This window comes from Lissotriton vulgaris, chromosome 4_1 (assembly GCF_964263255.1).
Source record: "Lissotriton vulgaris chromosome 4_1, aLisVul1.2, whole genome shotgun sequence".
Taxonomy (NCBI): domain Eukaryota; kingdom Metazoa; phylum Chordata; class Amphibia; order Caudata; family Salamandridae; genus Lissotriton; species Lissotriton vulgaris.
This window is the reverse complement of record NC_141691.1, coordinates 830,926,951-830,954,380: the sequence shown is the minus strand read 5'-3', so window position 1 is coordinate 830,954,380 and position 27,430 is coordinate 830,926,951.

Genomic DNA, 27,430 nt, shown 5'->3' with positions numbered 1-27,430 from the left:
TTAGTATGATGTAATGCACAGTGTGTGAGTGAATGCTGGAGAATAAAGTAATGCTTAACTGCAGCTCCTGAGTGGAGTAATCCATTTGCATGCTCCAGGACTGAGTAAGCCGCTGTAACTGGCAATGAGGATGGTATACATGCTCTAGTAAAACAAGACTGCTCTCTGTGAGAGTTTGTAATGGTAGAGCAAATGTCTCATGCATGCCACGTGTGCCCAGAATTGATGCAACAAAGTCTGCAACTGGCACACGTGGAGTCAACGTCCTGCTCTACCCCATACACAGCTGCAGAAGAAATGGATGGCCCTGCAGACGAGCACATTCAGATGCCTGCCAAAACCACAGGTGAGGTGGTTGACAGAGACGCTGTGCCACACTCGGAATTCAAACCAATTATTCAGACAAACCATGAAACAATTATAACGTAGCAAGGTACAGGAAACAGAAACCCTACTCACTGTCAAGGGTGATTAAAGCATACTGCGACACATGCTTCAATAGTGACTTCTGCTTGCAGAAGTTGCTGTCGCCAGCCTGTACCTCGATCGCCTGAACAGCCCATGCCAACACAATGGCAGCAGAAGGAAGTCACCACTGCCTTTTGACACTGGTAAGAAGCAGAACATTGGTGCCAGGTGGACTGCGATGATCAAACATTAGATGACTTTATAGATTTTGATAGAGGAAGAAGATGACAAGTAGATCATGGATTATTTGAAAAACCTTGCATATGATGAAGTGAAAGAAGTGCTAAAGAAAGTTTCACAGTCTGATGCAACATTATACCAAAAAGTAAAAGAAGCACTCAAAACCAAGTTAATACAATGCAGATGTTGATTACGAAAGGAATGTCTTCAGTGAAGTATGACAACAGGTTGGTGAAATAAACGATGAGTTGCAAGTTCTGTGACTTCACCAACAAAGAAGCCATGCACCTCAAAGTCGTCGATGGCTGCCTTTCAGATTCTTTTAGAAGACGCATGTTGAGGGAAACACACAGTCTAGAGAAAAAAATGACATCTGCGAGAGCAGAAGAATTAGCAGACCGACAAGCTGCTGACATGGAAACAGGAACAGCACACAATGAATCAGCTTTGACCATGAAAAGCAAACTCAAACTTAAACCAGATGCACGTAAGTTGATGCGTCAAAGAATTCAAAGCTATGCTTCTGATGTGGGTTTTCATTTCACCATGTAGTTAAATGTCCAGACCTAGAACAAGTCTGCAACGGTTATGGGAAAGAAAACCATTTCATAACTGTGCCAAGCCAAGTAAAAATCAAGAGCATCACAAAGGAAAGAAAAGATGGACGTGATATTGTTCCAGAAATACCCTTGGCATGCCCACAAAACCAAAATTCAATATCGGCTACGACAAGTAGAAAACAAACAAAATCAATCATTGTCAATTTTATCCTACAAAGGGTTGTCAACGTCACTACTAGTGAAGAAGATGAGTGTGCGCTTCTGATATATACCAAAGAATGATGTGCACTTGTAGGGTTAGCTGGTTTCAAAGAAGATCACAGTTCAAGGAAAACTAACCAAACAAAGCCACAAACTTCATTGGGACACTGTCCCAAAATCACATTGAAAGTGAATGGTCACTCAGTGACCTTCATCATACACATTGGTGCGTCAACATCCTGCAAGTGGAAAAGTTTAACAGCCTATCCCCTGTACCCTGCCTCACTCTGTCAGGCACAAATGACTATACCTGGGCTGCCTCTAAACCATTACAATGACAAGGGTCATTCATAGTGACAATGTGACATAAGAAGACGTCAGTCCAAGCTACAAGGGACCTCTTCTAGAGCATGCTTGCTCCATTTTGCCTCCACTGATGGCTTAGGGTTGATATCCCTCAACTACAACCTCTATGCTCAGTCTGTGATCGAGAGCAAATTACCGCCACGATTACTTGGCCTGTGAAAACTCAGGAAAATGAAACTGCAGCTTAATATCAATGAAGACATTTGCTCTGTTGCTCAGCAGCATCGTAGAGTTGCTTTTCATCTACAAGAAGCTGTAAGGGAAGGAGTTGGAAACACTTTTAAAACCTGGAATCACTGAGCGCTCTCAATCCAAAAAAGGAGGTTACTGATCCTAATATGACACTGATTATGTCTGAAGAAAAGATAGAGAGGAGTGGATATCTAGGTACTGTGCCAATCAAGAGACGACAGTCAACAAGATTGTCTCGTGGTGCCCTCACACATCCGCCTCTGTCTGTGGAACAAAACGTTGCTGCCACCAACAAAAACATGACCATCATCAAACAACTTATTACAATGCAATCATGGAGGAAAAGTGCACGTTGGTGTTCCTACACAAAAGCCATGGATTTTTACACATTCCAAGATTTTATGAAAGTGGTAGTCCTGGGAATGTACTGAAACTGCTACTCCTCCTCAGGTGAGGCGTAAAGAGGAGAAATATGTTTAGTTCGCTTCATTTTTTTCCCCTCTTTTATGTGTGCTTCATTCTGCTGCACATATAGAAAGAGGAAAATGCTCAGATGATTGTTTTTGTGCAGGAAGGTGCCCCTTCCTACCCAAATCAAATCCTGCTAACAACACAGGCACCCTTGACCATGGTTCAAGAGTGACAGCGTTGGTGCTAGGCAGGAATGCACCGTATTATGTTAAATATTTACTTTCCTGCCATTTTCCTGTCATGTGGTGCTGCAAGGTGGCTTGCTGCTCTGCCCTGCTTGAAATATTGATAAATATGCCCGTTAATGTTTTGTGACCGGAATTCGGTCACAGAACTTTAATACATCCCATTCTGATTTGGTATTTGGACGGGACGTCCTAAACATACCCCTTCCAAATACTGAATCACAAAAACATATTGCTATTTGGAAACGTTTTACCAAAGTTCTGCGAATCAGACCGTTTCCAACCACAAACATGCCTTGTAAATATGCCCAATATTCATATGAATATGTTTAAAACTGAAGTAAGCCAAATAGGTAATTGCACATGGAAATATAGGGCCTCATTTATAAAAAGTGACGGATCGCTGTGTTCAAACAGCGATGCGTGACTTTTCGTTGCGTCCTCCTTGCGACACCAATGATGCATCATATTTACAGTATGACGCATCATTGCGCAAAGAGTTACAGATACGTCAGTATTTCTGACGTTTCTGTATGGCACAAAAGTGACACATTGCTGTGAGGCAGGTGTAAGAAATTGACGCATTTGCGTCCAAGAAGTGGCGCCGTGAAATCTTATAGATTTCACGGCGTCACTTCTATGACCTTTTTTTGCGTCAGAACGCCCCCCCCTGCATACATTTTACCTGGCGCAGGTATAATGTAGTGCAGGGGTTTACAAAGTGACGCATCTACCTAGATGCGTCACTTTGTAAATATGGTGCAACAAGGCACATTTTTTACGCTGCTAGTGCATCACAAAAAGTGATGTACCGGCAGCGTAAAAATTACGCACCGCCTCATAAATGAGGCCCCAAGTGTGTAGAAGTGACAGTTATCCGCAAGCGACACGTCTATGGAGTAGTTGCTGAAAAGGAATTCAGCATGCAACCTGGTTAGTGTGGCCGCGGCAGACCTGGGTAACCATCAATTTCCGGGTAAACCGGAAAAAGCTTGCTTGCCATTTCCACTCAATATGTGATCATAGCAGTGTGCACGATTTACAGATGTTAGAGGATAAGGCCAGGTTAATGGTAGACACATTTCAGCCCTAAGTCGTTTTCAGAAGCACCCATTGCACAGCTCAGGTATTCATTGCATTCAATAACGTTACCACGTGCGACGCTTAGCCTCCTGATGCTGTAGGTGAGTCTCTTCTAAGAATGTTATTTGTTTTCTGTTACAGATGGTTCGGAACTATAAACTCGCAATGACCCTTCCAGTGCATTTCTTTTTAATAACATCTGAGAAAACTGCCATGCTCTTCTCACTGCTAACTTGAAAGCTAGAGATTGCGCACTCAGAGCGCGTTAGGCTGAAAATAGAATCTGCCAATAATCAATTACCGCGTGGAGGCGATGACCATCTGTCATTCCCTCATTTCAACTGTGTATTTCAAGGAAGCAAGTGCATAATGTACATTTGTACAATGCTGTAGAGCAACAAACAGCAAAGTCAACAGGGTGGTCAGCCAATGGCTTAAAAACATGACAATATATCACATTACTGACGACAATAATAATGCACATATTAACAAGTCGGATTGTGTTAAAAAATTGTCCTGGGCACCCAAAAAAAAAAGAATTGCCCACAATTGTGCATCACAATGTTTTGTGAAGCAATGCTTGGTTAGTAACAGGGGACTAATTTTGGGAAATCTTTATGTTAAATAAAGACTTTTAGATCTTCCAGAGTCAGTAAAATGAGTTAGGACTGAAAACTCCATTATTACACTGCAGTTTCCCCTCTGGTTTCCTGACAGATCATCAGGTCCATGATTCTCCCTTTTCCAATGCCCCACTGATATTTCCGAATCCCCTCTGGGGCTTTGGGTTTCTGCTCATGTGTGGGTGGGTGAGACACTATTCATGGGCTCTGGAACTCTTACTGTGAGCACTGAGTGGAAGAAAAGGTCCTGGGGCATGGACAAAATGCAGAAGAGCTAGTCTCGCACCACCGATTTTTGAGAGATGCAAATTGTCTTTTAGGAGCCCTCGATCCGCTTATCTGAATGCAGGGCTGCTCAATAACAAGGCTCCCTCGATCTGATTTCACTAAATGCCTCTTCATTCCGCCACCCTACACTTCCTGTATCACATTCTTACTCATATGGGTCCTTTGCATCTCTAGTTTATCCCTATCTTTGGAATCGGCGGAGTGGCGCTCGATTGGTTTCACTCCTATTTAAAAGACAGATGGCAGGCAGTAGCCATCCCCCCATATCAGTCGGAATTTGTTAAAGTCCCACATGGCGTCCCACAAGGGTCCGCAATCAGTCCGATACTTTTTAATATATATATGCAACCCCTGTTGGGCATTATCAAGGCCCACGGTATTAGCGTGATCAACTATGCGGACGACACGCAGCTGATGATTTCCCTTGATGGTGCCCAGGCCAACTCACTCACGGCTTTCCATACCTGCATGGCAGAAATGACACTCTGGCTAAACCAGAACTCACTACAATTTAATAGTGATAAAACGGAAATAATGCACTGCGCAGTTGGCAGAATTACCAGAAGTCTACCCACCGATTTCTGGCCCTTGGACTCGGGGGAGTCATTAACCCCAGTGAAATCAGTGAAGAATCTCGGAGTCAGCTTTAACGACTGTCTGAGCTTAGAGACCAATGTCAACAAGCAGATGAGTAGCTGCTTTGCTTTAATGAGAGGACTGCGAAAGCTGCTACCCCTCTTACCAGCGCAGGTCAGAACCACCATAGTTAGGAGCACCATTCTCAGCCGCCTGGATTACTGTAATGCTCTGCTTCTGGAATCCCCGGCCTATTTGATCTCCAGACTGCAAAGCATCCAGGCGGCAGCAGCGAAGCTGGCACTCTCCCGAGAGCGAAGATCCTCTACCACCCTCGCTCTGGCCGACCTTCACTGGTTACCTGTACATCAAAGGATCTGCTTTAAATCCCTCTGCATTGTCTTTAGGACAGTTCACGGAATGGGCCCCCGACCACTTCAAAAGAAATTCAAATGGTATATACCCACACGGCCCCTCCGTTCCTCATCTTCCAACCTGATAAGCATACCCAGGATCAGGAAAGCCACTTATGGTGGCAGAGCTTTCAGCATAGCCGCAGCCCATCTGTGGAACAAATTGCCTATCGACATCAGGAAAACAGACGAACTGATGGCTTTCCGTAAAAAGGTGAAAACATGGCTCTTCCCCAAAGTTTAATCTCACCAGAACTTTATACTATCCCCCTCCTCTGATGCACAGTATTTTCAGCAATATGTACACAGCGCCAGGATGCCCGTAGGGTTGCAGAAGCGCTCTACAAATGCTATAAATAAAAAAATAAAAAATCTTACTTATCATTTTGTTCTTCCTTCTTTTTTCTGTTCTACCATTTTTTTGCTTGCTCTGGTCAAACCCCTTAGCCCCAAAATGAGTGCTGGTGCCTTCATTTGGCATCCAAATGCACAAATTTGGTACCACATGGTGGAAACTTGACAAAAGTATAGCGATGTGTTTGTTGTGGAAGAATGAAGTGAGTCGCAGACACTGGCGTGCAGACACTGGTGTAATAGAGTCAAAAGGCAGTATATTGCAGAAACATAGAATAAAAAGAGGAAACGTGCATACAATTTGAGATTTTATAAAGTGTATTTCATAGCATTTGCTGTTTTTTTCTTAATTTTCCTCTGGCAAACAAAAATGAATGTGTCCAACTATTACGAAACTGGTGCTCATGTAAAGCGCCCTGATACCTTATGTTTCGGCTCTAGTTCGCGCTATATAAACCTCTAAAAATGTTTTTTTAAAGTGTCATTAGTTCAATTCTTCCCTTGCCGACCTCAAAACAAATAGTTGTGCAGGGCCTGTCCAAAGTGAAACCTGTTCAACATACAAAAACATCCAGGCAGAGAACACTTTACTCACTGTGACCTTCTAACTATTAAACTACAAGCCTTAGTTATTGCCACTGTCAATTTCACTCGTATTGTGAGAAGGAGCTTTATTTTCCTTGTTTTTCCAGAAAGGAGTACATTATGAAATATCCCTCACTCTGACAAATCCTAACTATTTTCTGTTGGACCCTTGTTTGACAAAGGTAATCAAAAGGCTGGCCTCCCATTGCTGCAAGGCATAGCAAATGCATTGCTGCAGGTCCCTACTGAGTGACAAAGCTTCTCCATTAAGTGGCAAAACTCCAATAACAGGTAAGGCATTGGTTTGCCTTCCAATTTATTTCTGGATTTTTTAAGGTAGTGCAGACATTTTAAAAACTGCTTCATTGGCGATTCAAATCTGGTTTGTAAAACTTGATATTACAAGTCTATAGAGATATGGGTTTTAATATCATTTTATTTTGTATTACAGGTATAGGTTTATTGTTTTGCATATTTGAATTGCGCATATTGGCGGTGGCGGCCGGCACAGGTAAGAGTGGTGAGCCAGGGCAGGGTGGAGTGGGGGTCGGAGAAGTAGACATACGCCAGTATAAGTTAAATTGAATTTAAAATATAATGAAACCACTTACCTTGCACTTGCTGCATCGTCGACTCAGCGATGCGGTGAGCGCAGGGTAAGTAGTTTTATGAATTTTTTATTTAATTTAACTTATACCGTCTTATGCCGACTTCCCCGATCCGCCCGACCTGCCGCTCTTACTTGTGCTGGCCGCCACTGCACATTGGATTGTTTTTTGGCTTTTTACAGTTAATTTTAAATTCATTCATGTGCTTAACTGGCATGGTTTCCGTTTATATTGTCATTTTATCTGATTTTATTTGATGTCAAATGGTTATTTTAAGCAGCATAATAAAGATGTATTTGATCCTGTTCCAACCTGTGAGAGCTAAAAGCAAATTCTTATTCACCTCTTCAATGATTTGTGTCTTTGTGCTGTCTTCAATGCAAGAGATTTGTATCTTTCATTTCACTTCAAATACTGTCAAGATCATATATGCTTTGTGATCAGCATTCTTCTCGTAGGCCATACTGAGGCAGCCGGGTTCAGAACTCATAAGTAGGGCTGGGTAAATGTATCTAACTTTTTCACTCCAAGTGGAATTACAATTGGAGGATTGCAAATTCCCCGTAATTTGTATTGACATGATTATTTGAAATTTCTGCAGCATTGCGTTAAAAAAAATGAAATACAAACTGGTATTTAGTGCTGTATTTTAGTGAAAAATGCATCTTCATTTCCAATTCAGACAGGCTAAGAAACTAGTGGCATATTATCAAGGGGGTTTATCTCCGCTTTTTTGGCCAAGAAAGCGGAGATAAAATTATCTCCCTATTACCTAGCTGTCGCTAACACCAGTTAGCGACAGCTAGTAGGAGATAGCGACCATCTTGGGCCCCACTTTGCATGTCAGTGATATTTATCACTAATGACGTGCAAAGTGGGCGTGCCAAGATGTTAGCGACTGAAAACAGTTGCTAACATCGCTATCTCCTATTACCAACTTTTGGAGATATTCGCGCTAAGCGCGACTATCTCCAAAAGCTAACACCTGCCCTGAGCAGTTCTTAGCCATGTTATCCAATGGGAGGTGGATACCATGGCTAAGAGCATTAGCTCGGTAATGCATGAATATCGCTGACTTTTCAGCGATATTCATGGATTGCGGAGATTTTTATCGCATTTGCGATAAACCTTGGTAATACCAAGGTTTATTTGCGGTAAAAATCGCCGCAGCTCAGCGTTAAATTTTTGTCTCTAACCAAGCAATAGCGATAATTATCACTATTGCCTGGTAATATGCCCCTTCATTTTTTTATTATCATAGAAGAGTACACAAAGTAACAAGAGTCATAAACACAAATAATTCAATACAATATACCGTAATTGCAATTATAGATGCAATTACATTTGCACTCCGAAATTGATACAAGATAAGTATATATTTTCCAACTTGTGCCCTAAGGCTGTATTTGATCGTCCCATTTATTGCCAATGATGCCTCCCAAATATAATAACCTAAACATGCTTCCCTATCCTTTCAACCAGTTTCATATAGGAGCCCACAGTTTTGCACCCCTTTTTTTGGGCAACCCTGCCCTTATGATCATACAGACTAGTCTCCAAGTGTTAGATTGAAAGTATATGAGTCAACAACTGATGATAGGTTGGGAGGGTCAGGTTTTAGCCACTCAGACGCAATGCAGATTCGTACCACTACCATAGTACCAAATGCAAAATATTAACATTGCCTGATACTCTCCTGGTCATTAATCCCTATTAAAACAAATCAAGGCATTAAACATACTTTCTGAACCAGGGTTGCATCGAGAACATTGCTAATTCCATTCTAAAATGTGTCAAGTTAAGCATAGCTAAAAAACATATGATCCAAATCTGCACGTAACCTTTTAAAACGTGGGCAGGTAATACCCACACAACATTCTCATTCAGCAATCTTTGTTGGGATATAATATAAATTAAAAGTGTCTTATAATGTTGGGCCTGCATCCAGCAGACAACAGTATCAGCCCTCCATTTTCCTAGGCTTCTAAAAACAGGATTTCATTAATGCCAATCCGACTCCGACAATTCCCTGCCTGTCTCCCCAAACCATCTGGCATAAAGTTCATTAACCCCTTCCATGCTGGTGATGGAACCATTCCGTCATGAGTCACGGTTGGGCTGTGCGGATGACGCAATGGTTCCGTCAAGCCCACACCCGCGATTGGAATGTCCAGCACAGGGCTGGAATTCCTGCCGCACGCAAGCGGTTAAAAGCTGATAAAGGTTGCTGATGCTGTAGTCCATTGCACCCCCAACAAATCCATCAGTTGAGACCTCTCCCCATATGCACCATCCTTGGAGCATTTCATCAAAAAATCTCTAAATTGAAGGAAATTCAAAAAATCTCTTTTATTGAGAGAAAATTAAAGTTCCACAAAATACTTCAGTTCTCTGATTTTCTGAACACCACCTCATCTGAGCATTCCATAATGGTGTATAGTAATTATAGCTTCCAAGACCTATTTTACGCTTCAGCAGAAGCCATTAGTTTGAACACAGTCCTAATTGTTTCAAATGTAACTTTTGTTAAAGTAACTTGGTTCCACTGTCTTTACAAAGGAAGCCTCTGCAACATTACCCCTGACCAAATTGTAGATTGGCGAGAGGGTCCACTCATCCCTTTCCCAGGCTGTTCGACTATTATTAAGGTTCGTATTAATTGTAGGGCAGCGGCCCAATTGTAATACTAAAAATTAGGTATGGCTTACCCACTCCTTTCCCTTGGCAGCACTAAAAATGTTAAGGCCCTCCGATCCTTAGCGAAGGACCATATAAAGCTGCTAGCTATAGCTTTCATAGGTTTAAATCAGATGTTCTCCAACTCCACAGGAATGGCCTGGAAAAAGTATAGTACCCTGCTGAGGAATGGCAATTTAATAAAATACAACGCCCTACAATTCAAAGATGTAGGTTGTCCATGCACTTGAAATCACATTTGGTATTAGTTAGTACAGGAGCCAAATCACTTTCAACAATGCAACCAACCTTACTCATAATCATAACTCGGATATAAGTCAAATGCCTTTGCTCACCATGAAAGGATGGTGTTTCATTACTAGCCAATATCTGATATTTGCTCCAATTCAGAAGATATCCTGACACATTACAAAATGTATGAGTTTCCTCTTCAACTACTTTCAGATTCGGAGCACACTCAGGCTGAGGTGTGACAATAGTGATGTTGTCGGCATAGGCTAGTATCTTTGTGCTAAACCCATGCAGCTCTATTGGAACAATTGAATTCATGTTTATTATCCTTCTTATTAGTGGCCATCTGTGCATCAGCCCACCCGAAACCAACGTTGCCTCTACCAGAATGCTAGCGGATTCCCAGAAGCCTAATTACTACCTTCATAGACCTTGCCTCACTGAGATACAAGCCGCGACATCTTTACCATCATATACATCATGAAGGCTACCGGGGGGCTGTTAGACCGCACCTGCGTCGTTGCTGACCTAATCCCCACTCCAGAGGGACAATCGCGGAAATAAGGGGACACCCGCGAGGCTGAATTGAACACCTCCGGTAGCCGTAGGCGACTGGCACCATCTTCCTACTCCAGCCGCGGCCTGTGGAGGGAGTTGCGTTGGGGCAGAGAGGCGGGGTGGGGGAAGGGCAGGGTGGGGGGTGCTAAAAACCGGCATATGGATAATTAGAGGTAAGTAAACAATTTAATAAATAAAATGAATTTCGTAGCGCGTGCTGCATCGGATTTTGCGATGCAGGGCACGCTACGAAATTTTGCAATATTGTGTGTGTGTTATTGCCTGTTTCTCTTTCAGGGGCATTACTGTTTTTACTGTATTACTGTCATAGCGCCTAAGCGCTTCCTGCTTCCCACTTCCACAGGTCCTGCTCTCCCACTCACCCCGCCCCCTGATCCAGCCCCACTCCCACCTCCTCCTCTACTCCCGCCCCACTCCCCCACATAATGGCAACGCTACGGGGGAGCTTGTGTAATGCCTTGACCTCCGGTCCAGGCAGCACGCTCTCCGGCAGCTCCATCAGGTGATTTCTCACCCGCAGTCCATCACGAGCAGAGTTCGAGCCTCGTGCCCGACTCTGCCTCAGGTCTTGTGTTCATTTTGCAATATTGTGTGTGTGTAATTGCCTGTTTCTATTTAAGGGGCATTACTGTTTTTACTGTATTACTGTCATAGCGCCTTAGCACTTCCCGCTTTCACTGGTCCTGCTCTCCCACTCAACCCCTGACCCTGTCCCACTCCCACCTCCACCTCTACTCCCGCCCCCTCCCCTACATAATGACAACCGCTGCTCCGAATGTGGGCCTAAGGCAAGCCTGTCTGCGCCTCGTCCGCGACCCGACCGCAACCAGCGCCAGGGACACTGGTCCTCCTGCAACCCACCGATACGACTCATCCACCCTCCACGGCCACAACCCCAGAGGCCTTGCTGACTGCATAAAATCCTCACTAAACACGACCCATGGAGAGTTCTAGTGTGGACACTGCCGAAGATCTTTCACCGTCGACAAAACGCCCACAGCCACTGAAGGACCACCGACTGAACAACCCTCTGAAACCCTGACTTGCATCCTTCTCAATGTGCGCTCCCTACACCAACACGCCATAGAGATCTGGGACCTGATCAACACCCTCTCGCCCAACGTTGCATTCGTCATGGAAACCTGGACCAACGCCACCTCCGGCCCAGACATCGCCACAGCAATCCTTGACAGCTACAAAATCCAGAGAAAGGACCGCCCACACCACCCAGTAGGAGGAATTGCCATCGCCCACTGACTCTCCAAATCCAGCACGAGTGACCCCCACTCCAACATGGAACACCTCCACTTCCAAATCCAGACCAGCCGCAGCACCATGTTACGCAGCATCCTCATCTACAGACTGCCAGGACCCCGCGCACAGCCTGCAACCACCATCACCAAGCTCGCCGCACCCCACGCCATCACCTCTATGGACTACATTCTGGTCGAGGACCTGAACTTCCACCTCGAAAACAGCCAGGACCCCAACTTCACCACACTCCTCAAGAACCTCGCCATCCTTGGAGTTAAACAGCTCATCAGTACTCCCACTCATAGAGCAGGCCACACCCTTGACCCCATCTTCACGGGAGGATCTAACATCCACTTCAGTCACACTACCCAGCCCCTCTAGATGGACCACCACTGCGTCCATTTCACTTTCAACACCACCACCGCACCTAAGCCGGCCCCACATACGCTGCAACAGAACTGGAGTAAGGTCACCGAGGAGCACCTGAACTCCACCCTCCTCCTAGACCCCCCCAAGGCCGTGTCCGACACCAACTCAGCAACCAGGGAATTCCACCGCTGGGTGGTCGGATATGCCGACAAGCTGGCACCTCTCCGACGCACCACCAAATAATGCACTCTGAGGACGGCCTGGTTCACCACCGAACTCCAAGAAGCCAGATGCACCTACCGAGGCCTGGAGAAAACCTGGAGGTGCAAAAAGACCACATAAGTATGGAACAGCTACAAGAGCGCCTTGAAAGACTACCACCAGCGTATAAGGGACACTAAAAGGACCTTCATCAGAGACAAACTCATGACCAACTCATCCAACGTCAAGGAACTGTTCAACGTCATTCGGTAGTTCGCATAACCCACCTGCGAAGCCACAGACGTCACACCCTCCCAGGAACTCTGTGACAAACTTAGCTCATAATACCACCTGAAGATCAAGGCTCTTTACGACAACTTAAGCGAGCCAGCAGAAAACAACACCACACCTCCCACCACTGCCGAGAAACCGATCCTCTCCTCCGGGGCACCCGCGTCCATCGAACTCATCTCCTCTACCATGAAGAAGATGCACTCAGGAGCCCCAACAGATCCCCTTCCCCCTCACATCTTCCACAGGGCCGCCGCTGTCATCGCACCCAAACTAGGACAAATAATCAATTCCTCCCTCTTATCCAGCATCTGTCCAGACGACTGGAAGCGAGCAGAGGTTAAACCCCTCCTCAAGAAACCAACACCCAACCCAACTGACCTAAAGAACTACCAGCCCATCTCTCACCTCCCCCTCACAGCCAAAGTAACCGAAAGACTCGTGAACACCCAACTGACAACCATCATCGAAGAAAACTCCATCCTAGATGCATCCCAGTCCGGCTTCCACAGCCACCACAGCACCGAGACTGCCCTCCTCGCCGCCACCAACAACATCCGCATTCTGCTTGATCAGGGACACACCGTAGCCCTCATCCTCCTAGACCTCTCTGCAGCCTTCAACACGTTTCACATCGCACGCTACACAACGCAGGAATACTGGGGTCCGCCCTCGACTGGATCCAGTCCTTCCTCTCTGGCAGAACACAGAGGATCAAACTCCCCCCATTCCTCTCCAACCCCAATGACATCATCTGCGGAGGACCTCAAGGATCTTCACTAAGCCCAACGCTCTTCAACATCTACATGGCCCCCATTGTCAGGCAACACGGGCTCAACATCGTATCCTACACCTCCTCTCCCGCACCAAGAACCCAGAAATCACCAGACACCGCTTCCAGGAAGGAATGAGAAACATGGATGAAGGACAGCTGCCTAAGCTCAGCTCCAAGAAGACCGTGGTCCTCATCCTTGGACCCTGCACCTCTGCCTGAGACAACACCTGGTGGCCCTCCGCCCTTGGGAGCCCATCCACCCCAACAGACCACACTCGGAACCTCGGCATAATCCTCGACTCCTCCCTCTCCATGAACCACCAGACCAACGCTGTTGCGTCCACCAGCTTCAACTGCCTCCGCATTCTCTGCAAGACCTTCAAATGGATCCCACCTGACTGCAGAAAGACCATCACCCACACACTCATAACTAGCTGACTAGTCTAGCAGACTAGACTACAGCAATACCTTCTACGCCACCTATAAGAGAATCACTTTCAAACTCTTCACCCACGCCTACAAATCCTTCAACAACATCGGACCCAAATACCTCCACGACCGAGTTTGTTTCCACGCACCCAAGAGGAACCTCCACTCCGCTGACCTCGCTCTGGCAGAGGTCCCCCTGACCCGCAGAAACAGAATCTGTGAGAGAGCTTTCTCCTACATAGCAGCCAAATCCTGGAACGAGCCCCCGGTCAACATCAGACACTCCCCAACCCTCCACACATTCAGGAAGGACCTCAAGACCTGGCTCTTCAACTCACCCGGAGCTGCTCCCCCCCCCAGCACCTTGAGACCCTCACGGGTGAGTAGCACGCTCTATAAAACCAATGATGGATTGATTGATTGATTGGTTTAGGACCCTTTAAAGCAGGTATTAGAGGGGAGACACTAAGGGCCTGATTATGAGTCTGGTGGTCCACGGACTTCCGGACTCACGTGGCGGTCCAGCCACCGCTGCACTTGCGGTCGGAAAACCCCATTACAATTTGGGTGGTCAGACCACCATTGCACCACCGCAACAACCAGTTGTCAGAGATATCTGGCGATGAAACAAGAGTTTCCTCTCCACCAAGGTTTTCATGGCGGTTCCTCCTCCATGAAAACCATGGCAGAGAGGAAACAAAAGGGGCCCTACAGTGCCCTTTGTTGCGTCTGGGCCATGGGGTGCATGCAAGGGGCAACCCCCAAACTCATAGTCGGGCCGTAAGTTTTAATTTAAATAAGAAGAGATTCAAATCCCAGAAATTTAAAGCTGATAGGAAGGAGATGATTTTTCTGGAATCCCATCTAAAGATAGTGGCTAGTGATAAATTGCTATTATGAGAGACATTAGCTAACATCACGATGATGCATTTCAAGCTAAAAAAATAGCAGTACAAAAACCCTAAGCACTGCGAACAACAGCTATTCATGCTCTAATTTCACGTTATTCCTGTGCGTTCGCTGTTAGTGACATATTTACTAGAAAATCACCCAGCACAGTGAGTCACTGTGCTGCACTGTGCTGAGTGGCAGGGAAAGGGCAGGAATGCCCTGTATTGAAAAGAATATGCACATTGATGACTTTGTTCCTGCCCTGGCACCGTTTTGTCTGCCTAGCGCCAGCGCAGGCACCCTTGCCCCAGAAATGTAAGATGGATTGTTTTTGATCAGGTAGGGGCACCTTCCTACAAAAAAAAAATCTCTGGAGGCATTTTCCTCTTTCTATGTGTGGTGCAGAATGCGGCACACATAGAAAGAGGAAGTAACGAGGAGAAATAGAGTGTTTCTCCTTGTTACGCCTCCCCTGAGAAGGCGTATCATTTTGGCGCATCCCCAGGTCAACTACTTTTAGTAAATCTGGGAATGCATCAACAATCAAGAGAGTTGCATGAGAACACCGAAGTAACACCCATGGAACGTTTTCCCAAGGTAGAGTAATGCAATGCACCAATTTGATGAATTAGCTCTTTTACAGAAAACTGAAGTAAGGGCACAGCTTTTTTGGCAATAGCTCCATCATTATGGGATGCCCTGTAGAACACACTCCAACAAAAAGGAGCTTGATATCTTTTGAAAGAAACTGAAAATATACATATTCTGCTAATTTGTGGGTTTAGCTGGGTAGTGTGTTTCTCTCTGCAATTTTATGTATAGCACCAGGAAGCTGAAGGGCGTAAGTCGGAACTATAGGAGTTTCTTTGATTCACATTCACACATTTCAAACATCTATACTACTATTATAAAGGAAGAACTTTGAGGCTTTGAGGCGGGTATACTCGGGAACCACAGCGCCAATCCACACACCCGATACATCGTTGTAATCATCAGGGTGTGCAGATGGACATAGGCTATATAAATTAAAAATAAATACGTTATTAAAAAATATAAGTAAAAAAAAAAGTAGTCCCTTCAAAGTAGCACCGGCCGCGACGTGCGTGCTGACATCAGGAGCGGCGTACACGCGAGGAGCGGCGTACAGGAGTGGCGGAGAACAGCGCCGGGAGGAGCGGCAGAGATCAGCGCGGGGAGGAGCAGTGACGAGGAGCGGCGGACATCAGGGGAGCAGCGGACATGACCGGCGGATAGGCGGTGAGGATCGCCGGGCAGACAGTGAGGAGCGGCGGCGGGGAGGAGCGGTCAGCGGCGGATGAGGTAGGGCGCCAAGTTACCAGTCAGCAAAGCAAACGTGAGGGAGGAGCGGCGGCGGGGAGGAGCGGTGAGCAAGCCACAGGTACCGTAGGAAAAACAAACGTGTGCAGGAAAAAGTAACGTGGGCAGGTTAACAGGAGGAAAAAGAAACGTGTGCAGGTGACAAAAGCATGCAAAGTGGAGCGGGGAGAAAACGGGGCATTACAGGATGAAAAAGTGAAACGGGGCATTACAGGGAGGAAAAAGTGACGTGAGCAGGTTAACAGGAGGAAAAAGAAACGTGTGCAGGTGACAAAAGCGTACAAAGAGGAGCGGGGAGCAAAAGGGGCATTACAGGACAAAAAAGTGAAATGGGGCATTACAGGGAGGAAAAAGTGACGTTGGCAGGTTAACAGGAGGAAAAAGAAACATGTGCAGGTGACAAAAGCGTACAAAGTGGAGCGGGTTGCAAACGGGGCATTACACGATGAAAAAGTAATATGGCCAGGTACCAAACGGGGCATTACAGCAGGAAAAAGTGACGTGAGCAGGTTACACAACGTGAGGGTGGGCGGGGGCCCTGAGCCATGATTGCTCCCGGACAACGTCGGGACGGGCTGCTAGTATTTAATAAATGGAGGTGCAGGAGAATACAGCAATTTTCCCAGAATAACATTGTTTTTGGTCACATGATGAAACTAGAATTATGACTTAGGCCTGCAAGTTCCAAGATCAAAATTATTACGTTTGACTATGATGATAATAGCTGTTTTAATTGGAGATAGGACACACAAGCCTGTGAGCAATGAATATGCCACCTCTTCCACCGTTTCACTGTCCAACACATGAAAAATATGTCTTTTCACATTTGCCAGAATGGATATGTACGAGGATAATGTACATATACAAATACATTTACTAAATATGTCTGAAAATCAGTATTAGTACAGTAGCAAATTTACGTTTATTTAAACCACCAGGGGTTTGTTAAACTATAACAATAACATTACGATGCAATAAACTTTAATGAGTAAAAAAAAAACACATCCCTCTTCAAAGCCGACAAAAAATCTACCAACCGCACAGGTTACTCTTAAAAATTTGCATAACAAATAGATGTCTTATTGCCTCGGCACTGCCCTAAATCCTATATTTTTTATAAACCTGTTTTATAGAAAAAAAATGTACACAATCAATTAAAGCATGAACATAGGAGGAACACATCCCAGGGCATATTAGCAACGAACTGCGATAAGGATCTCAGGGCCCTGCTAAGTGCGATTTAGCTTAACGCCGGCTATCGCCGGACCAGCTCGCCAAGATATCGCGTTATTTACAACACTTATCTCCACGGCGATGTGAAATCCGGCGATAGTTGCGAAATATAGGATTATCACTGGGAATCCAGCGATAATCCTGCAGCGATAGGGGAATCCTTGCTGATAGGGAGATGTGGAATTAGCCACTCAATCCACCTCCCATGTCAAAGATAGATTAGTCAGGAAAAATGCAGACGTACAATAACGGCGATAACCGGCATTAGCGCGGGTTTAAATATCGCTATGGGTGTCCTGGGCCATATTGTAAATACGGAGAAGGACAGTTGGCGATCATTTTCAATCTGTTTTCGCAGGGAACTCCTACTTTGCATTTTACTAGAGATGCAAAGCGAGGCATGAACAAAACGGGAGCTGAATCAAGGAAACACGCATTAGCGTGTCCTTGTAAATAATGCAATATCATTATCACCGCTTTTCGCCCGAAAACAGACGCTAAAGCAGCAATAATTATATCACCAGCCCTTCATGATATGCCCCCTAACTCACAACTGCAAATCCACTCCCATTCCGAACTCTCCCACAATCTCCGAATATGTCAGATTCAACCGCACTCGAAATCTTAAAACAGCCAAATGCATTGGCTTCTAGAATACCAACCAAGTATTTTGTATTAAAAATAGAAGATCCAACGTCGGTGGCAGTTGCACATGTGCTGGTGAGTTTAAGTCGCACCCACATGCCAGTGTAGAGTGATAAGATGGCCGCAAGGATTTTCCATGGTATACCCCACTTAGCGAATTTCGCCCACAGAATGTTTCGATCAACTCCATCAAAGGCGGCACTGTAGTTCACAAAACATGCATATATAATGGAGGGGAGGTGGCCCCAGTTGCCTTCGTTTGCAGATATGAAAGTGTGATGGCATTGTCCATGGTCGACGAATTTGGCCGAAAGCCAGCCTGGTATTGCGGGATTACTTGACTTTTCGTGATCCATGACTCTAGCTCTTTCAAGAGAATTTTTGCGAATACCTTTCCTTCCACGTCCAATAGTGCAATCAGTCTATACTTCCCCGGGTCAGAGGCATTCCCTTTTTATGAATGGGTTGTAGGATGGAGCATTTCCATGAATCCGATACAGCAGAAATGTTATAGCACTGATTGAAAAAGGCCTGAATGTGGGGTGCCCAGTATTCACGATCTTCCCAAAAAATATACCCAGGCAACCCATTGGGCCCTGGTGCCCCATTCTTCATGATACCCTGAAGGATGGTTAGTATTTCCCTTTCTGTTTGGTAAGGATCCACCACATTGCTCTCTTCATATTGGTTGTCTTCTACCTTGACAATGTTTGCCATGGATGTTTTTTGGTCGACATATAGGCTGGTAGCATGAGCAGCCCATTTGTTAGCAGGTACAGTATTGTGGGTATGATGGTCGCCATTTAGACCATTGACTTATCTCCATAATTACTTGCTTACTTTGGGTGCTAGTAATGCAACGATATTTCTCAATTTTTTCTCTATGCTAGTTTGTTTCAGTTGCCAGGCAATTTTTTTGTGCGTTTTTCTTGCTGTCTTTCCATTCGAATGGACTTTTCCCTCCTGTGCTTTGATTCTGCTAAGCAGCATATCTTTTTTCTCTCAATGAAGATTTTGTTGTCAGTGTAGTTAAATTGCCCCAGTTGCGTATATTTAATAATATAAGTAGGCTGCTTTCCTGGAGCCAAGGCATTGAAAAGCGAAGTCGTAGTTTCCGCCCAGCTGCTCTGTGGACCAGTTATGCATATGTTCTGCTTCCATTTAGTATACTTATCGTTTTATTGGATCACACAAGAATTGGCATGAAAAGGACATTAGAGACGCTACATAATTACAACATGGAAAACAAGCTCATAGCTAATGCATCTAAGACAAAAGTGCTGATCTTTGGCCACAAGTTAAAAAAACACATTTGCATGGCAGCTGGGACCTCTAAAGATAAGTACGACCAATAAGTACACCTACCTGGGAGTAAAATGTACAGATACCTGCAGACCAGTACTGCAGGTTAAAGCACTGGAGGCAAAAGCAGCTAAGCTAACATACAGCTTGTGCAAATGACACCACAAGCTTGTAAGTCACTCGACGGAGGGGATCCGACGAGTAATGCAAGCCAAGCTAATGTCTACACTCAGCTATCGCCACCTTGTCTTCCCTGGCTTGTTGACCAAAACGTTGGAGGGCTTATACACAATGGCATACAGAAAAGTCTTCAAACTCCCTTACACGACTAGGCTTTCACTGATCCGACTAGAGTTCAACATCACAGCAATGGACATTGAATGCAAAAAAGACATAGTCAAATTCCAACATAATCTGATCAATGCATATCCAGGCAAATTCAGGGCAGCGCTACAGGTGGTCTTTACAGATAACAATAGTCGCTGTGCCAGGTATCTCTTGATGGCCAAAAAAACAATGGGACCATCATTCGAACTTTCAACAGACATATCATTAACAAAGTGTAGTTTAAAGATCCTGCTAAAAAAGTGTGGCAAGACCATTTCGAGGCAACAAGACCTGGAACAGATCAGATCAGTCCTGGGTGCAGAAGGCCCTATTAATTCACATGAAAATACTGCATTTCAGCCCTTTTTAAAAGCAGGTCTTGGAAGGCAAGCCCTACAAAATGTCATGAGGGTGAGGCTCTTAACTTTGCCTATACAAGACTATAGATCCCACTGGAAAAACTGGTCATTAAGTGGGTCCACTTGTTGGCTGTGTCAACACCACACAGAATCTGCGGAACATGTCATTTGCTGTTGCCCAGCTTTGCTGTCCCCAAGGCGCTTGCATTTAAGAACCATGTTCATACATTACGGTGTAAGATCATGTATGGAGGCCTTCAGGCACATTTACACCACCACACTCCTGATGGAGCTGGCACTAATTGGGAAGCTTTATGCGGCTACTGGAATGTTCTTACGATTGGCAAGAGAAGTGACAGTTGAATAAATCATGCTTCAAGCACCACTGACACTTGCAATTACTTAGCATAGCACTTTTAATTGTATTCATGTTAATACTAACTTTTGCTAGGAACAGGATGCACTCAGCAGTTTGCATATCCCCCTATTGTCAAATTCTGCATGAGTTATTTCTAAACGTTTTTTTTTGTACTAAGTTACTTATGTACAGTTACTTTATAGTATCTTTGCATTTTAACCTCTTGTTGTTTCACTTAGATTTTATGTATTTTATTTTAACCTTTTCTAACTTGCACTTTCTCCTGCTTTTTTAAAGGATTTTAATTAATTAGACAATAAAGTTGTTGTTGTTGTTGTTGTTGTCCAACATCGGTGAAGGGGCTGCTGTTGACAGTTAAATGGTAAGTGAAGTCTGAAAATCAGGATTGGCTTGCCTGCTAAAGCGGTACAGCTGGGGAATAGCAAGTATGAAGTGCCCTAAAGAGATCCCCTAAAAGCTATAACACCTCAAAAATAGGTGTCTTGCACTTTTGTTCTGCCACTCTACCCTCCTTTCCTGCTGTACAGGCGACCAATTTTATCAGAGATATTTCTCCTCTACCCTTTCAATTTAAATAAAAAGGACCTCATCCACAAACTGAGGGCAGGGGAGGAGAATGGTTGCACGATATAATTTTTACATCGTTCTGCAAGCAACCACTCCTCTTTAGTACGAGTGCGCTTAGAGCCCTCACATTTTAGAGCCTTTTCACAAATATACACAAATAATTAAAATCCACCCACCACATATTATTATTTGCATCTTGTACTGCGCAAAACTAAAACCCGAAGGTGTCAAGGCGCCTATCAAAAAAGATCAGAAAGCGGGCAGTCATGCACTTACATGTACGCTTGGACAAAGAGGCGTGTTTTAAGGGCTGCTCTGAAGGTTTGGAGGGAAGGGAGGGACCTAAGTTCTAGTGGTAGATCATTCCACCATTTGGGGGCCAGAAGGGAGAAAGCCTTACCACCCCATCTAGCTTTCCGAATTCGTGGGATGTGGAGGAAAAAATGATTAGAGGAGCGGAGGCTCCTGCCAGGGTTGTGGAATGTCAGGATAGCTCTGATCCCTGTGGGGCTGCTTTTGGCCAAGGCTTTATAGACCATACACATGGACTTGAAAACAATCCGCTCCTCAATCGGAAGCCAATGTAGCTGCTTCCTGGCCAGCGTGGCCGAAGTGGGACGGGGAAGATCGAGGACAAATCTAGCTGCCGCATTCTGGACTACCTGCAAGCGCTGCATCTGACTCTTATTCAGTCCAGCATACAGCGCATTGCAGTAGTCCAGACGCGATCCCAGAAGGGCGACAGCAAGTTGTCTTCTTGCCGGCTGGGAAAGGTAGTTCCTTATTTTCCTGAGAACATGAATTATGCCCCAGCAGGTCGATACCGTCCTGTTGACTTGCTGACGCATGTCAAGAGTAGGGTCAATCATTACCCCAAGATTTTTAGCTACAGCGGTAGGTTTGGGGCACAGACCAAGCGAGTCAGGCCACCACTCCGTGGACCAGATATCTTCCCTTCCGCCAAACACCATCACCTCGGTCTTCTCCCCATTCAATTTGAGTGAGTTGTATATCATCCACTGGCCGACGGCCTCCATACAGGATCTGAATCTGGAGGCGGTCAGCTCAATTGACTGGGAGAGAGACACGAGGATCTGCGTGTCGTCCGCGTAGGAGACTACCTCCATCCCAAAAGATCTGATAAGTCTGGCAAGGGGGGTCACATAGATGTTAAAAAGGGTGGGACTAAGCGCCGACCCTTGAGGGACCCCACATTGCACAGACAGGGATGGAGATAGAAATTTTCCCAACATTACCCTCTGCTCCCTATGCTCAAGAAAGGAAGAGAGCAGGCCCAGGGCTGCCCCCCGGACCCCAATCTCACCCAGTCGAGATGTTAAAACCTGGGGAGATAGGGTATCGAAGGCAGCTGTGAGATCCAAAAGGATCAGGAGGGATGTCCGGCCCTCATCCACACTCATACGGATGGAATCGAGAACCAGGGTGAGGGCGGACTCGGTGCTATGTTCCCTCCTGAAACCATGCTGGGAAGGGTCAAGACAGCCTGAATTCTCCACAAAGGCAGCTAGATGCTCGTTAAGATGGGACTCGAGCATCTTAGCAGGGGCCGGAAGCAGTGAGATGGGGCGAAAGTTTTTTAAGACCCCAGGATCAAGGGAGGGTTTCTTAAGAAGGGGCTTGACCACAGCCTTTTTCCAGTGCTGTGGGAAGACACCCTCCCTCATGGCCCCATTCATGATCTCAAGTAAAGGGGGTAAAAGAGATCCCCTGCACTGCTTCAAGATCTTAAGAGGGCAAGCATCTAGTGGAGACCCTGATTTGGTTTTATCAAGCCGCTTGTCGAGATCTTGTAGGGAAAGCGGGGGGAAGGATTCCAGATAACCGGCCAAGGGAGGCTCTGCCGATGGAACATCCGGGGCTGCAGTAACTGGTGGCTCCGCCGTAGAAAGCCTCTGAGACTCCAGAGCAGTGTAAATGTCTGCTATTTTGGACTGGAAAAACCGAGCGATGTCATTGCAGAGCTCCTGGGATGGAACAACTGGATCGGGGACCTGAAGAGATGTGAGGGAGTCCACGATCCTGAAGAGCTCTTTGGGAGATGAAAGAGAGGAAGTCAGGGCCACAAAGTGGTCTTGCTTGGTCCTGATAACTTCCGATTTATATCTCTTGAGCAGGGTTTTGTGAGCTTCCCTGTCTTTGAGATCCCAGCTGGCATGCCATCGACGCTCCTGTCTCCTTACTTCCTGCCTAAGGAGTCTGAGTTGTTCAGAGAACCAAGGGGCGGATGGTCTTTTCCTTGCTGAATAGCAGGACCGAGCTGGCGCCAGTTCATCCAAGGCCTCTTTCAGAATGTTATCGTAATGCGGCACCGCTGAGGAAGGATCCATCTCCCGAATAGAAGACAGTCTAGAAGTCCAAGGGTCAAAGGAGTGTTCACCGATGTTTTTAAAGTTCCTGCGTACCTCAAAGGTACTCGGGACTTTCCTGACACTTTCCTGACTAGGGAAGGTCACTTTGAAAGGCACGGCCAAGTGGTCTGAGCAGGAGAGGGAGAAAGGAGCCGTAACTGAAAGTCTCTGATCATTAGAGAAAATGCCATCGAGTGTATGTCCAGCTCGATGGGTGGGTCCTTTCACCAATTGAGTGAATCCACATGCTGTCAGGGCTTCCAGCAACACGGAGGTGTCATGTGATTCCAATAATTCCAAATGGAAATTAAAATCACCCAGAATAGTCAAATTCTCCCGACCAAAGTAGGGCTCCAGGAGCTGAAGCAGTTTTAGACTAAAATTCGCTCTGGGACCGGGCGGACGATAGACCAAAATCCCGTTAAATAGGGAGATATGGGAATCATGTAGTGAGAAGTAGACCACCTGAGTAGTATCCTTGGGGTCAGATAAAAGCGTGGTATGACATTGAAAGTTGTCCCTATGCAGGATAGCTAAGCCGCCACCGACCCGGCCGGCTCTATCCTGCCGGGTCAGACAGTACCCATCAGGGACTGCTTCAATAAGGTCTGGACCAGAGGAATCCTTAGACCACGTTTCCGTGATAAAAGCCCAGATCCGATTCTTCTCCAAAATCAGCTCCTTAAAAATAATATTATTTTTGATAAGTGAGCGCGCGTTAAGGAGCAAGCATTCTATCTCCAATTCACTAGGAAAATCCGGTGAGCGGGACTTCCGAGGAGTGACGGACAAAGCAGGAATCGTATCGAGCGTGTCTGTCAAACAGCACCCACATCCCTTGGACACGATGAGGTCCTCTGGAGTGAGGCTGTGAAGGCATGGAGCAGTTTTGGGTCGAAGGCGTAGCATATCCCATAAGGAATATTTCAATATTCCATGGCCCACAGTGGTCGACCTATAGGTCCCCCCGTCCAGCCCGTCCTCAGCGCGGACGGGCGCAGACGGGCTGGACTCTGGCGTGACTCCGGCGTAGCGACGGCTTACACGCTGCGCGCACACGCTGCGCGTCATTTCCTCTGGTTAATGTAGGGCTCTAGCCGGTCCACCTGACTGCTAGAGCGCGGCGAATGAAAGAGCTCCCTAGCACCCACCCAAGATGGCGCCCGCCAAAATCCTAGCGCGAGGGTCCGGCCCGCTAAAATAGCGGTGAGGGGCACAATTATAGTGCAGCAATGCGGCGGTGACAAATTCTAAAACCAGGGAATAATCTGATGTGCAAAATAACAACTAAAATACAAAGAAGGTAATTTAAAACAGTAGCGCGATAAATGCAAGCGCAGTGCAGCAAGGACCGAGCTTGCTCTTACCTCAGCCCCTTTATAGTGAAGAACCACGCGCTGCCTCTAGCCAGTCCACCTGACTGCTAGAGCGCGGCGAATGAAAGAGCTCCCTAGCACCCACCCAAGATGGCGCCCGCCAAAATCCTAGCGCGAGGGTCCGGCCCGCTAAAATAGCGGTGAGGGGCACAATTATAGTGCAGCAATGCGGCGGTGACAAATTCTAAAACCAGGGAATAATCTGATGTTCAAAATAACAACTAAAATACAAAGAAGGTAATTTAAAACAGTAGCGCGATAAATGCAAGCGCAGTGCAGCAAGGACCGAGCTTGCTCTTACCTCAGCCCCTTTATAGTGAAGAACCACGCGCTGCCTCTAGCCAGTCCACCTGACTGCTAGAGCGCGGCGAATGAAAGAGCTCCCTAGCACCCACCCAAGATGGCGCCCGCCAAAATCCTAGCGCGAGGGTCCGGCCCGCTAAAATAGCGGTGAGGGGCACAAATATAGTGCAGCAATGCGGCGGTGACAAATTCTAAAACCAGGGAATAATCTGATGTGCAAAATAACAACTAAAATACAAAGAAGGTAATTTAAAACAGTAGCGCGATAAATGCAAGCGCAGTGCAGCAAGGACCGAGCTTGCTCTTACCTCAGCCCCTTTATAGTGAAGAACCACGCGCTGCCTCTAGCCAGTCCACCTGACTGCTAGAGCGCGGCGAATGAAAGAGCTCCCTAGCACCCACCCAAGATGGCGCCCGCCAAAATCCTAGCGCGAGGGTCCGGCCCGCTAAAATATCGGTGAGGGGCACAATTATAGTGCAGCAATGCGGCGGTGACAAATTCTAAAACCAGGGAATAATCTGATGTGCAAAATAACAACTAAAAGACAAAGAAGGTAATTTAAAACAGTAGCGCGATAAATGCAAGCGCAGTGCAGCAAGGACCGAGCTTGCTCTTACCTCAGCCCCTTTATAGTGAAGAACCACGCGCTGCCTCTAGCCAGTCCACCTGACTGCTAGAGCGCGGCGAATGAAAGAGCTCCCTAGCACCCACCCAAGATGGCGCCCGCCAAAATCCTAGCGCGAGGGTCCGGCCCGCTAAAATAGCGGTGAGGGGCACAATTATAGTGCAGCAATGCGGCGGTGACAAATTCTAAAACCAGGGAATAATCTGATGTGCAAAATAACAACTAAAATACAAAGAAGGTAATTTAAAACAGTAGCGCGATAAATGCAAGCGCAGTGCAGCAAGGACCGAGCTTGCTCTTACCTCAGCCCCTTTATAGTGAAGAACCACGCGCTGCCTCTAGCCAGTCCACCTGACTGCTAGAGCGCGGCGAATGAAAGAGCTCCCTAGCACCCACCCAAGATGGCGCCCGCCAAAATCCTAGCGCGAGGGTCCGGCCCGCTAAAATAGCGGTGAGGGGCACAATTATAGTGCAGCAATGCGGCGGTGACAAATTCTAAAACCAGGGAATAATCTGATGTGCAAAATAACAACTAAAATACAAAGAAGGTAATTTAAAACAGTAGCGCGATAAATGCAAGCGCAGTGCAGCAACATATATATTAATTAGGATGGAATCACATTAGTGCTGCTTTTGAAAAGTAGCAAATGTTGTGATAAAGGTCTGCATGGGACAGCAGAATTCTGTCCCTGCGAATGACCACTGTCATGGTTTGTGGCATTGAAAATTCTGTCTCTTTAAAGAACAGAGGTCTCAATGCCACAAGCATAGACAAGCTGTAAATGTCACACCAAGATCTGCATTCAGAGGTCTATTAGACAAATGCCTGGACCTTCCAAAGTCTGCAGCCAACAATATTAGAGAGTAAGCTGTCATATTCTGATAGTTTACATTTTACAGAAGGTTACTATCTGACTCCTGCAGACAACCTGACATAGACACCCCCCCCCCCCAATATTGTACAGCTGCAATTGAATTTCCTCAATAGAGTTTGGGACTTTTTCAATAGGCACTAAATAAACTTCAGAGAACTCAGTCATCAGTGACCAAGATTTTATTGAACAGCTACTTTGCAACTTGACCATGGCATATAGCAGAGACTACACTGTTTTTAAATTCAGTGGAGAAATTTAAGGTATGAATCATCAAAGAGAAAATTAATGAAGTGGGAGCCCTTTTTCTAGAATAAAGTTCTAGGTATATTTTACTACTCAATATTTGAATTCTTCAAATCAATGTCTGCTTACATTTAGGAACATTTGAAAATATGGTAGTATACTGGGGTTGTGTAACAAAAGGCTGAGGCCAAAAATATTGTGGTACACAAATATTGTGATGAAAAATATCCACATAAGAAAAACTGAAAAACCAATATTAGTGAAAAACACAAAAATATCATCTAAATATTGGTTTCCAACTAAGCTTAATGTAAATCAGGACATATATCGATAATGTTAGACATGTCGACCTTAGGGTGGACTTCCCCCAAACTTTTTGTCTTCCTCCTCCACTTTTGCTGATCCTGTTTTTTGTGGCTGGAGGACTCTGCGCACTTTACTTCTGCTAATCTGTGCTTTTTTGCGAGGAAGTTTTATATAGTGCAACCTCGACCCAAAGGTATCAGAGCCCTATTCATAAGTACCAGTTAAGTTTCAAGCAGACGCTTTCCTTTTGATAGGCACAGGGAGATTAAGTGATTTGCCCAGAATAACAGACTGTTGATCGTCCCTACTGAA